At 36.5% G+C, this 14,341-nt stretch overlaps 1 protein-coding gene across 1 annotated transcript in view; it reads left to right on the top strand.

The window, feature by feature from the left end:
• The first annotated feature begins 9,849 nt into the window (after positions 1-9,849).
• DDX60 (DExD/H-box helicase 60) overlaps positions 9,850-14,341 on the top strand; it is a 173,223-nt gene continuing 168,731 nt past the window's right edge. The window contains exon 1 of the mRNA XM_063808453.1: positions 9,850-10,703. The gene's annotated coding sequence lies outside the window, so the exon portion shown is untranslated. The remainder of the gene's footprint in view (positions 10,704-14,341) is intronic.

Below are 14,341 nucleotides of genomic sequence, written 5' to 3'. Positions count from 1 at the left end.
AAATCAATATTGTTAAAATGGCCATACTGCCCAAAGCAATTTGTAGATACAATGCTATTTCCTCAAACCAATGACATTCTTAACAGAATTAGAAAAAATATTGTAAAATTAATATGGAACCAAAAAAGAGCTCGAATAGCCAAGGCAATCTTAAGCAAAGAGAACAAAGCTGAAAGTGTCACATTGACTGACTTCAAAACTATACTACAAAACTACAGTAACTAATCAGTGTGGTACTGATACAAAAGCAGACACATAGAACAATGGAACTGAATAGAGAGCCCAGAAAAACTGCTACAAACCTACAACCATCTGATGGTCAATGAAGTTGGCAAAAACAAGCAATGGGGAAAGTACTCCACCTTCAATAAATGGTACTAAGAAACTGAGTAGCCATATGCAAAAGATTGAGCCTGGACCCCTACATTATACCACCTACAAAAATCAACTCAAGAAGGATTAAAGACTTAAGTGTAAAACATAAAACTATAAAAACCCTGGAAGATAACAAAGAAAATACCATTTTGGACATAGGATCAGGTAAGGATTTCATGACAAATATACCAAAAGCAGTTGCAACAAAAATAAAAATCAACAAATGGGACCTAATCAAACTAAAGAGCTTCTGCACAGCAAAAGAAACCATCAGCAGAGTAAACAGACAACCTAACAGAATGGGAGAAAATATTTCCAAACTGTTGGATCTGACAAAGGTCTAATATTCAGCATCTATAAAGAACTTAAACAAATTTACAAGCAAAAAAACAACATCCTGTTAAAAAGTGGGCAAAAGACACAGACACTTCTCTTTTTTTTATTATTATACTTCAAGTTCTAGGGTACATGTTCACAATGTGCAGGTTTGTTACATATGAATACATGTGCCATGTTGGTGTGCTGCACCCATTAACTCGTCATTTACAATAGGTATTTCTCTTAATGCCATCCCTCCCCATTCCCCGCATCCCATGACAGGCCCCGGTGTGTGATGTTCCCCGCCCTGTGTCCAAGTGTTCTCATTGTTCAGTTCCCACCTATGAGTGAGAACATGCGGTGTTTGGTTTTCTGTCCTTGCGATAGTTTGCTCAGAATGATAGTTTCCAGCTTCATCCATGTCCCTACAAAGGACATGAACTCATCCTTTTTATGGCTGCATAGTATTCCATGGTGTATATGTGCTACATTTTCTTAATCCAGTCTATCATTGATGGACATTTGGTTGGATTCCAAGTCTTTGCTATTGTGAATAGTGCCGCAGTAAACATACGTGTGCATGTGTCTTTATAGTAACATGATTTATAATCTTTTGGGTATATACCCAGTAATGGGATGGCTAGGTCAAATGGTATTTCTAGTTCTAGATCCTTGAGGAATCGCCACACTGACTTCCACAATGGTTGAACTCCTTTACACTCCTACCAACAGTGTAAAAGTGTTCCTATTTCTCCACATCCTCTCCAGCACCTGTAGTTTCCTGACTTTTTGATGATTGCCATGCTAACTGGTGTCAGATGGTATCTCTCATTGTGGTTTTGAGTTGCATTTCTCTAATGACCAGTGATGATGAGCATTTTTTCATTGTCTGTTGGCTGCATAAATGTCTTCTTTTGAGAAGTGTCTGTTCATATCCTTCGCTCACTTTTTGATGGGGTTGTTTGATTTTTTCTTATAAATTTGTTTAAGTTCTTTGTAGATTCTGGATATTAGCCCTTTGTCAGATGGGTAGATTGTAAAAATTTTCTCCCATTCTGTAGGTTGCTTGTTCACTCTGATGGTAGTTTCTTTTGCTGTGCAGAAGCTCTTTAGTTTAATTAAATCTCATTTGTCTGTTTTGGCTTTTGTTCACATTGCTTTTGGTGTTTTAGTTATGAAGTCCTTGCCCATGCCTATGTCCTGAATGGTATTGCCTAGGTTTTCTTCTAGGGTTTTTATGGTTTTAGGTCTAACATTGAAGTCTTTAATCCATCTTGAATTAATTTTTGTATAAGGTGTAAGGAAGGGATACAGTTTCAGCTTTCTACATATGGCTAGCCAGTTTTCCCAGCACCATTTATTAAATAGGGAATCGTTTCCCCATTTCTCGTTTTTGTTAGGTTTGTCAAAGATCAGAAGGTTGTAGATGTGTGGCATTATTTCTGAGGGCTCTGTTCTGTTCCATTGGTCTATATCTCTGTTTTGGTATCAGTACCATGCTGTTTTGGTTACTGTAGCCTTGAAGTATAGTTTGAAGTCAGGTAGCATGATGCCTCCAGCTTTGTTCTTTTTGCTTAGGATTGTCTTGGTAATGCGGGCTCTTTTTTGATTCCATATGAACTTTAAGGTAGTTTTTTCCAATTCTGTAAAGAAAGTCACTGGTAGCTTGATGGGGATGGCATTGAATCTATAAATTACCTTGGGCAGTATGGCCATTTTCACGATATTGATTCTTCCTATCCATGAGCATGGAATGTTATTCCATTTGTTTGTGTCCTCTTTCATTTCATTGAGCAGTGATTTGCAGTTCTCCTTGAAGAGGTCCTTCACATCCCTTGTAAGTTGGATTCCTAGGTATTTTATTCTCTTTGAAGCAATTGTGAATGGTAGTTCCCTCATGATTTGTCTCTCTGTTTGTCTGTTGTTGGTGTATAGGAATGCTCGTGACTTTTTCACATTGATTTTGTTTCCTAAGACTTTGCTGAAGTTGCTTATCAGCTTAAGGAGATTTTGGGCTCAGACAATAGGGTTTTCTAAATTTACAATCATGTCATCTGCAAACAGGGACAATTTGACTTCCACTTTTCCTAATTGAATACCCTTTATTTCTTTCACCTGCCTGATTGCCCTGGCCAGAACTTCCAACAGTATGTTGAATAGGAGTGGTGAGAGAGGGCACTCCTGTCTTGTGCAAGTTTTCAAAGGGAATGCTTCCAGTTTTTGCCCATTCAGTATGATATTGGCTGTGGGTTTGTCATAAATAGCTGTTATTATTTTCAGATACATTCCATCAATACCTAGTTTATTGAGAGTTTTTAGCATGAAGGACTGTTGAATTTTGTCAAAGGCCTTTTCTGCATCTATTGAGATAATCATGTGGTTTTTGTCTTTGGTTCTGTTTATATGATGGATTATGTTTATTGATTTGCATATGTTGAACTAGCCTTCCATCCCAGGGATGAAGCTAACTTGATCATGGTGGATAAGCTTTTGGATGTGCTGCTGAATTTGGTTTTCCAGTATTTTATGGAGGATTTTTACATCGATGTTCATCAGGGATATTGGTCCCAAATTCTCTTTTTTTGTTGTGTCTCTGCCAGGCTTTGGCATCAGGATGATGCTGACCTCATAAAATGAGTTAGGGATGATTCTCTTTTTCTACTGATAGAATAGTTTCAGAAGGAATGGTACCAGCTCTTCTTTGTACCTGTGGTAGAATTCAACTGTGAATCTGTCTGGTCCTGGACTTTTTTTGGTTGGTAGGCTATTAATTGTTGCTTCAATTTCAGAGCCTGTTATTGGTCTATTCAGGGATTCAACTTCTTCCTGGTTTAGTCTTGGGAGGGTGTATTTGTCAAGGAATGTATCCATTTCTTCTAGATTTTCTAGTTTATTTGCGTAGAGGTGTTTATAGTATTCTTTTACGGTAGTTTGTATTTCTGTGGGATCAGTGGTGATATTCCTTTTATCATTTTTTATTGCGTCTATTTGATTCTTCTGTCTTTTCTTCATTAGTCTTGCTAGTGGTCTATCAATTTTGTTGATCTTTTCAAAAAACCAGGCCAGGAAGCTCAAACTGGGTGGAGCCCATGCAACTTGATGAGGCCTGTCTACCTCTGTACACTCCACCTCTGGGGGCAGGGCATAGCTGAAGAAAAGGCAGCAGAAACTTCTACAGACTTAAAAGTCCCTGTCTGACAGCTGTGAAGGGAGTAGTGGTTCTCCCAGCATGAAGTTTGACATCTGAGAATGGACAGACTGTCTCCTCAAGTGGGTCCCTGACCCCTGAGTAGCCTAACTGGGAGACACCTCCCAGTAGGGGATGACTGACACCTCATACAGCTGGGTGTCCCTCTGAGATGAAGCTTCCAGAGGAGGGATCAGGCAGCAACATTTGCTGTTCTGCAATATTTGCTGTTCTGAAGCCTCTGCTGGTGATACCCAGGAAAACAGGGTCTGGAGTGGTCCTCCAGCAAACTCCACCAGACCTGAAGCTGAAGGTCCTGACTGTTAGAAGGAAAACTGACAAGCAGAAAGGAATAGCATCAATATCAACAAAAAGGACATCCACACCAAAGCCCCACCTGTAGGTCACCATCATCAAAAACCAAAGGTAGATAAAACCACAAAGATGGGGAGAAACCAGAGCAGAAAAGCTGAAAATTCTAAAAATCAGAGCTCCTCTTCTCCTCCAAAGGAACGCAGCTCCTCGCCAGCAATGGAACAAAGCTGGACAGAGAATGACTTTGATGAGTTGACAGAAGTAGGCTTCAGAAGATCGGTAATAACAAACTTCTCCAAGCTAAAGGAGGATGTTCGAACCCATCGCAAAGAAGCTAAAAACCTTGAAAAACGATTAGACGAATGGCTAACTAGAATAAACAGCATAGAGAAGACCTTAAATGACCTGATGGAGCTGAAAACCATGGCACGAGAACTACGTGACACATGCCCAAGCTTCAGTAGCCGATTCGATCAAGTGGAAGAAAGGGTATCAGTGATGGAAGATCAAATGAATGAAATGAAGCGAGAAGAGAAGTTTAGAGAAAAAAGAGTAAAAAGAAATGAAGAAAGCCTCCAAGAAATATGGGGCTATGTGAAAAGACCAAATCTACGTCTGATTGGTGTACCTGAAAGTGATGGGGAGAAATGGAACAAGTTGGAAAACACTCTTCAGGATATTATCCAGGAGAACTTCTCCAACCTAGCAAGGCAGGCCAACATTCAAATTCAAGAAATACAGAGAATGCCACAAAGATACTCCTCGAGAAGAGCAACCCCAAGGCACCTAATTGTCAGATTCACCAAAGTTGAAATGAAGAAAAAAATGTTAAGGGCAGCCAGAGAGAAAGGTCAGGTTACCCACAAAGGGAAGCCCATCAAACTAACAGCGGATCTCTTGGCAGAAACTCTACAAGCCAGAAGAGAGTGGGGACCAATATTCAACATTCTTAAAGAAAAGAATTTTCAACCCAGAATTTCATATCCAGCCAAACTAAGCTTCATAAGTGAAGGAGAAGTAAAATCCTTTACAGACAAGCAAATGCTGAAAGATTTTTTCACCACCAGGCCTGCCTTACAAGAGCTCCTGAAGGAAGCACTAAACACGGGTAGGAACAACCGGTACCAGCCAGTGCAAGAACATGCCAAATTGTAAAGACCATCGATGCTAGGAAGAAACTGCATAAACTAATGAGCAAAATAACCAGCTAACATCATAATGACAGATCAAATTCACACATAACAATATTCACCTTAAATGTAAACGAGCTAAATGCTCCAATTAAAAGACACAGACTGGCAAATTGGATAAAGAGTCAAGACCCATCAGTGTGCCATATTCCGGAGACCCATCTCATGTGCAGAGACACAAATGGGCTCAAAATAAAGGGACGGAGGAAGATCTACCAAGCAAATGGAAAACAAAAAAAAAGCAGGGTTTGCAATCCTAGTCTCTGATAAAACAGACTTTAAACCAACAAAGATGAAAAGAGACAAAGAAGACCATTACGTAACGGTAAAGGGATCAATTCAACAAGAAGAGCTAACTATCCTAAATATATATACACCCAATACAGGAACACCCAGATTCATAAAGCAAGCCCTTAGAGACATACAAAGAGACTTAGACTCCCACACAATAATAATGGGAGACTTCAACACCCCACTCTCTACATTAGACAGATCAACAAGACAGAAAGTTAACAAGGATATCCAGGAATTGAACTCAGCTCTGCACCAAGCAGACCTAATAGACATATACAGAACTCTCCACCCCAAATCAACAGAATATACACTCTTCTCAGCACAACACTGCACTTATTCCAAAATTGACCACATAGTTGGAAGTAAAGCACTCCTCAGCAAATGTAAAAGAACAGAAATCACAACAAACTGTCTCTTATACCACAGTGCAATCAAACTAGTACTCAGGATTAAGAAACTCACTCAAAACCGCTCAACTACATGGAAACTGAACAACCTGCTTCTGAATGACTACTGGGTAAATAACGAAATAAAGGCAGAAATAAAGATGTTCTTTGAAACCAATGAGAACAAAGACACAACATACCTGAATCTCTGGGACACATTTAAAGCAGTGTGTAGAGGGAAATTTATAGCACTAAATGCCCACAAGAGAAAGCAGGAGAGATCTAAAATGGACAGACACTTTTCAAAAGAAGACATACACGCAGCCAACAAACATGTGAAAGAATGCTTAACGTTACTTATGATGGGAGAAATGAAAATTAAAACTACAATGAGATACTATCTTGCATCAGTCAGAATGGCTATTATTAAGAAGTCAAAAAATAACAGATGCTGGCAAAGTCGTGTACAAAAGGGAACAATTATACACTGCTGGTGGAAATGTAAACTAGTTCAACTATTTCAGAAAGCAGTTTGGCAATTTCTCAAAGAACTTAGAATTACCATTTGACCCAGCAATCCCATTATTGGGTATATACCCAAAGAAATATCATTCACTCTACCATTAAAACACATGCATGCATATATTTATCACAGCACTATTCATGGTAGCAAAGACGTGGAATTAACCTAAATGTCCATCAGTGGTGAACTGATGAAGATAAAATGGTGCATATATACCATGGCATACTATGCAACCACAAAAAAGAATGAGATTATGTCATTTTCAGTGACATGGATGGTGCTGGAGATCATTATCCTAAGTGAACTAACACAGGAACCAAAAACCAAATACCACATGTTCTCACTTGTTAAGTGGGAGTTAGACATTGAGTACATATGGATACAAAAAAGGGAACAAGAGACACCAGGGCCTACTTGAGTGTAGAGGGTGGGAGGTGGGTGAGAATTGAAAAACTACCTTTTGGGTACTATGCTTATTACCTGGGTGATGAAATAATCCATACCCCCACAACGCGCAATTTACCTACAAAACAAACATGCATATGTACCCCTGAACTTAAAAGTTAAAACAATAAAAAAATACAACCAAAGAAAATGTAAATGTAAAAATTTGGTTGGGAGCAGCAATTGCAAAATTCTAATATAGTACTCTACTTGAAAATGTCATGGAGAACTTCAATAAAGAGACATAAAAGAATATAATCTTACAGTCTTTAAATTTCAAAGTTATGACCTTCAGACCATATATGACGTAAGACTGAGAGATGGGGTTATCAGAATACTTCTTTACAAGGGTGAAATAGCTAAAAATGAAGCTGAATGGAAAGTCTCAGGAAGTATATGATACTTAATGGAAGAGAGGTTTATTTCTCTCATTTTGTCTGGGGAATTTTTCTTCAAAATATGTTTGGATTTTATAAAATGTTTTAAATGAAAAAAATAAATAAAATGTTTTAAATGAAAAAAAAATCTGAATAAATAAAGACCTGAATGGACATTTCACCAAAAAGATATATGGATAACAAGTATATGAAAAGATGCTCAATATCATATGTCATCAGGAAAATGGAAGTTAATAGAACAATGAGACACCACTACATGCCTATTAGAATGGCCAAAATCTAAAACACTATCAAATGCTAGCAAGGATGTGGAACGACTGAAATGCTCATTACTTCCTTGTGGAAATACAGAATGGTACAGTCACTTTGGAAAACAGTTTGGCAGTTTCTTGCAAAACTAAATATACTCTTATATAATCCAGAAATAGTACTCCTTGTTATTTACTCAAATGAGTTGAAAACTTATGCCTACACAAAAATATGTACATGGATATTTATATTGGCTTTATTCATAATTTTCAAAACTTGGAAAATAACCAAGATGTTCTTCGGTAGGTAAATGGATAAATAAACCATGATACATCCAGACAATGGAATATTATTCAACTCTAAAATGGAATGAGCCATCAAGTCATTAAAACACGTGAAAGGCCTTTAAATACACATTATTACTAAGTGAAAAGGGTCAATTTCAAAAGACTAGATATTGTATGATTCCACTTATATGAGATTTGGGAAAAGTCAAAACTATGAAGACTGTCAAAGGATTTTTGGTCACCAGAAGTTGAGAGGAGGGAGGGATGAATGGGTGGAGAATTTTTTTTAGCAGCGGTAAAACTACTATGTGTGATGCTATAATGGTGGAAACATGTCATTACAAATTTGCCAAAACTCATAGAACGTACACTATCACAGGTGAACACAAATGTAAGCTATGAAACTTGGGTGATTATGATTGTCACTGTAGGTTCATCAATTGTAACAAATGTACTACTTTCATATAAGGATTTTGATAGTCTCAGAGGCTATGCGTATTTTAGGATGGGGTATACAAGAAATCTCTATTTCTTCTTCCAGTTTTTCTATGAACCTAAAACTGCTCTGAAAATAAAGTATATTAAAAAAATCACAGTGATAGCAGTTTTAGAAAAATAGAGACCCAGAGACTCTAGAAATTTTTACCATCTCTTATCCTTTACCACATGCTTAATGTAAGAGTGGTTTATTTCTGTCATTGGAATAATAAATAATCTTAATATATTACCAAATTAGCTTTCACTCTTTACTTGTTTTATACCCTTTATCACATTTCCAAGTCTTTGGCTGGAAGATAAAGTCTTTTTTTTTTTTTTTTTTCAGATGAATGAGCAAATCTTTGACCCCTTCTTTTTGAAAGAATAATAGAGGAGATGGGATGCAACCTGGTATCCGTTTCAAAAGAGGATCTGTTTCTAACTTCTTTATTCAGACCTCTTCTTGGGTAGGAATTATTGACGGTAATTGTGTCCAATCATAATTACATTTGAGGTAGGTCTAATAGCAGCACTTCTCTGTTCTGTTTTGTGTTTTTGTTTTTGAGCAGGAACTTTAAAGAGCAAGCTGGCACCATGGTTTCATAGGGAACCCTGGCAGCATTTCATGCTCTATTTATTATAATAATGTAAAATTTCTCTTTCAATGAGTTCCTTTTCTGGAATTTTTTTGACATGAAAATACCAAGAGAGAGAATATTTCTTTAGCAAATAAAGCAGTAAGATGTAAAGCTCTCTGCTGTGGATCAGAGAAGTTGAGTTGGCACAAAGAAGAAAAATACGTCATGAAGAGACAGTATTGACAACAGTTGAGTTTCTAGTTCATTGAACACCCGCTATGCATCAGGTGCTGATCTAGATATGGACATAAATAAGAAAAAGAAAAAAGTCATTGCTTTTAAGGAGTTTGCCTTCTAATGAAGTAGGAAGATAATAAAGAAACATATAACATATGATATAGTTTTATGTAGTAATAGAGTCTGTGACTAAATAGGGAGTGATGTAGAATGTGGGAGAAGAAACAAGCTATGCAATTGTTTGGGAGAAAGAAATTTCCAGGCAGAAGTGACAGTAGGTCAGTGCTCCTGAGAAAAGAATGAACTGTGGTCAAGCTATAGAGAGAAGGCCAGCATAGCTAGGCGGCACAAAAGAGCACAGTGCAAGATGAGCATGGAGGGGTTTGAAAGGTGATGGAATGTTGGATCTTGTAGGCTGTGAAACCTAAATATTAAAGAAAGCCATTGGAACAGTTTGGCCAGGATATGAATATGATCTGACTTGCATTTATAAAAGATTTTTCCAGTGACACGAGCATAGAGAGAAGGAGATGGGAGGAGAAGCATGTTACTATGATAGTCATGGAACTTGGAATTGGTTGGATACAATTAGAAGGGATCAGTATTTGACCATCAGTATTTAGGTTAACTCTGAGTGAAGTTCCAGATAACTGGAAAATTCAAGAAAGAACTTGTTGATGAACTGTATAATGGTTAGGAGGTTAAGAGAGGAAACGAGGGTGACCTGGAGACTTTTGCCTTGTGATAGGGCGAGTACTATTTAGAGAGATAGAGAAGAGGAGATATGAGGATGTGGAGGATTCAAGAGTTCTGTTTTGGAACAAACTAGTCTGAGCAGCATATGAGACATTCCAGGAATAGCTTGAACTCAGGCAGTGACCAGGGCTTGAGATAAATAGATGGGAGTAGTTAGCACAGAAATAATACATAAAACCATAGGAGTTGGTGAAATCGCCATGAGTGAGTATAAATAGAAGAGAGATAAAATTTTGTTCAGTCCAACACTTTAAAGTCAGAAATCAATTGAGGAGCTGGAAAAAAAGTTTGAGAAGTAGCCAGTGAGGTAGGAAAAAAACAAGGAGAAGGTGGTGTTCTTTAAGTCAAGAGTAGACTGTGTTTTAAGAAGAGGGAATAATCAACTATGTCGACGTTGAGTAGGATGAGAAGGGATGTAGCAATGTGGAGGTTGTTGGTTACCGTGAGACAGCAGTTTCACAAGGGAGTGATCAGGATAAAAATGTTGATGGAGTAGTTTGAGGAAAGACTGGGAGGTGAAGCAGTGAAGAAGGCAAGAACAGACAAGTTTTTAGTTTTCATATAAAAGGGAGCAGAGATATGGAGTGATAGTTGGAGTCATTGATGAGATTAAGTGAAGATTTTTTTTAATCTGGGAGAATGACATCTTTTTTGCTGTGAAACTGGATTTGAGTTGGTTTTGGTGCCAGGCAAGTATGTCTTCTAATTTGTTTCCTAGGACTGTAAATAATGCATTTGCTTGTTAGCCCAATAAAACTCTCAGCCCCTGTCCATAATTGCAATAATTTAATGAGTCATCCATGATTTTATCATTTTGCATAATTCAGTTGAAGAGTAGAGACTTTCCTCTAATTCGTTGGACTATTTCTCAAGATCTTAATCATATCTATGTAAGATTTGATTATGGAAAGGGATATTTATCATGTAATAAGGATTTAATTTCTGTACAAAAGTGATTTACTTGATTTTTAATGGTTTTTAAACCATTAAAAATAACCTTTTAGAAATAATTTATATGTGTTCTTCATTTATATGTAGTCTTCATACTAATAGGCAATTAGCAATTATAGCAAATGTCAAAAACTATATGAACCTAAAATTAATCTCTATCAGCCTCATATACTGGATGCAAGAAAATTTCACATGTAACTTAAAGCAATGTGATGTTATAATGCAATGTTTTAATTTAACCAGCATCCAGAGACTACATAGTGGTTTTCTTAGGCAAGTTTTAAGTTTTTGAAAGAGAAATATATACATTTCATGTATTAATATAATTTTTAAAAACTTCTATTTAATGTATCAATTACTTTATTATATCTAGTGAATTATTTTTAAAAATCCTTTGAAAGTATAATCCACAACTTCAAATGTTACTAAAATATGCAACGTATTGGTTTTTAGCCATTGGTATTTAGCTTAAGTATGGGTGAAGTTTCCTATAACTGCATTATCATTTTCTGTGAAACATGCACAATCTTGAGAAAAGTTCTCCGTGAGTATATTTAATCCTTTTGTGATGGAAAGCACCAATGTAGCATGCTTGTGATTATAGTAGAAATGTAGTTCTCCGAGAGCATAGGTGGATATAAAGCCTGCAGGTAATCTTATGTATTGCGTATTTTGGAAAGACTATACTATTCCTATCACCTTTCCTCTCCAGATGAAAACAAAATCAAGGCATCTTCCAAATAGCATCATAACTTCAGAAAAAAATTTGTTATGATTTTAGCTGTTTTTTTTTTAAAGTTCTTGAAATGTTGTACTATTTGTTAACGTTTCGAGATACACCTTAAAGACGTTTTCAACACTTGGTCAGTTTGAGGCCTCCAGAAAAGTGGTGAATTTCAGATGAGTATTTCTTCTTTACTGGGAGAATGGAGGTTGGTCTTGTCTATTTATTAAAGGATGCCTGGTCCATGGCCACTTTGAGGCAACTGTGGCCTCAGACTCTCATCTGTCTTCTTACTCCACTCAGCTATATTTGGTAACTGAGCTCATGTTTCAGCAGACTGCCATGATCAGGAATTCCAGCAGCAGGCTGGGAAGCACCCCCAGGACTGAGGGCTGAGTGCTTAGAAATAAAGCCACTTAACATAGAAGGAACTATATTTACAGATCTGATAAACATAGGATTTAAACATGTTCCTCTGTACTGTGGACTTGCAGCTGAAAATCACCACCTGTCATTTCAGCATATTTTTAATCAATTAAAGGTATAGTATGTGATTCCAAGTAGTAGAAGTGACACTCCAATGAAAGCTCTTCTTCCTATGATCTTCTATGTGCATTTAAATTTTACTCAAGTGGTAGATTATCTTAACGTAGTAACCCAGTAACTATTATAAAATAGCTACCTGTTTTACTCACATTGTTAGGTAAAAGTGGTCATCAATGATGATGAATATTACAGACATAGCTCATAACAAGAAAATCAAATTGATTGTCAGGAATAATATAGGGACTGGGTTTAAGCCAAGTTTTCCCAACCTGTGGCCCAGGATGGCTTTGAATGTGGCCCAACACAAATTTGTAAACTCTCTTAAAACATTATGAGATTTTTTTGTGATTTTTTTTTAGCTCATCAGCTATCATTAGCATTAGTATATTTTATGTGTGGCCCAAGACAATTCTTCCTCTTCTAGTGTGGCCCAGGGAAGCCAAAAGATTGGACACCTCTGGTTGAAGTCATACATTGATTTCTCAGATCAGTTCCTAATACCTCAAGCGTCCAAAAAATGTTTGTTGGAAGAATAACTAAATGGATGAATGGACGAACCTAACTTACATATTTTTATACTGTATACCTTTAATTTGGGGCAATCTAAAATTGTATCTAGGCTTAAAATAAAAAGCCCAAGCAATTTTCTCTCTATATTGATTTAATTCAGTTGGTAATGACTCAACGTTCCATTTTTTCATCTATTAACAACATTATAAATGGGATTGTGAATACTTATAAATAATATAAATATAAGACTAATGTCAAAGATTTCTTCATATTGTTAATGGGTACTAGATCATACAACATCAGAAGATGTCAGAATTAAATATAGCCTGTAGGGTAGGACACTTGTTCATAACAAGGATAAGTCTTTTCTTTAGTTGTCAAAATGACCCCACAAGACCCGTATTACCTATTCTGTAGAGTCTGTGTTTAATGTAGTCTAATATTTTAATCCTCCAAATAGCAAATATAGGTAAATAGAACAAAAATCATGGCTGTCCCAGTGTCTGGTAGCAGAACCATATCTAAAGGGTGAAACTATAATGAAAAATTCTTTGTTATGTTAACTTGGAATTGAAGTACTGAGTCTTTTATTTATATGATACTTCGTCATCACACTTGATCCAGCTTCTTATTTAAACAAGTTTCTAAGTGAGCTTGGCTGATTTAACATATGATTTTTCTTTTGAAAACATCACAAATATCATAATACAAACCTAACAGGACAAAGATTGGAGTAAGAGATAGTAAAATATGCTGGAAATCAACAAGGTTGTTGGAAATGGTAAACAGATGAAGTAGTGATGTAACTAAATTGAAGAGCAGAGCGAATCAAAACTGAAACCCCTTCAGAAAGGATGCTGATGACATGCAAACGATTTGTCTTAGAGCCCAGGGAGGCTCAGGAATTGGAGGCACCAGTCACTTCCTTACAAATACTTTTAATTGGCAAACTATGGATATACGTAGTGAGTTAGGGGCTTCAAACCAAGATGAAAGAATCCCTAAGGTGCAGTTAGACCCTACTTTCCCATCCCCACTTTTCTCCAGAAAAACTAATCCGGAAGCCTTCAGACCTAAGAACGCACATCCTAGAAGACAGCAGATGAATCACTGGAAGAGGTCTGGGGAATTGGATTGAGGAAGGGAAAATAAGAGCTTCAACTGTGCTTGTAATTTTATTTCTTCACACAAGATATGGTACAATATGTAAAAATATTAACATTGGAAAAATCTTGGTGGTGGTATGAGCATTAGGGAGTGGAATATCAGGATTAATTAGATAAATGGTGAATAATATCATATATACAATATATTATTAATTTTTAAATAAAATAGATGCTTTTTCTCTTAATTAAATTATATAAATCTACCATCAAGTTAATGTTTTCAAGTGTTTTATTTAATTTTAAAAATTTATTTTTAATTTTTGTGGGTACATAGTAGGTATATACTTATGGGCTACATGAGATAGTTTGGTACAGGCATGCAATATGTAATAATTACATCACAGAAAATTGGGTATCACCCTCTCAAGCATTTATCTTTTGTCTTACAGACAATCCAATTATACTCTTTTAGTTATTTTAAAATGTACAA

This window comes from Pan troglodytes, chromosome 3 (genome assembly GCF_028858775.2).
Source record: "Pan troglodytes isolate AG18354 chromosome 3, NHGRI_mPanTro3-v2.0_pri, whole genome shotgun sequence".
NCBI lineage: Eukaryota > Metazoa > Chordata > Mammalia > Primates > Hominidae > Pan > Pan troglodytes.
The sequence above is the reverse complement of the archived record's forward strand: the minus strand, read 5'-3'. Positions and strand labels throughout refer to the sequence as shown.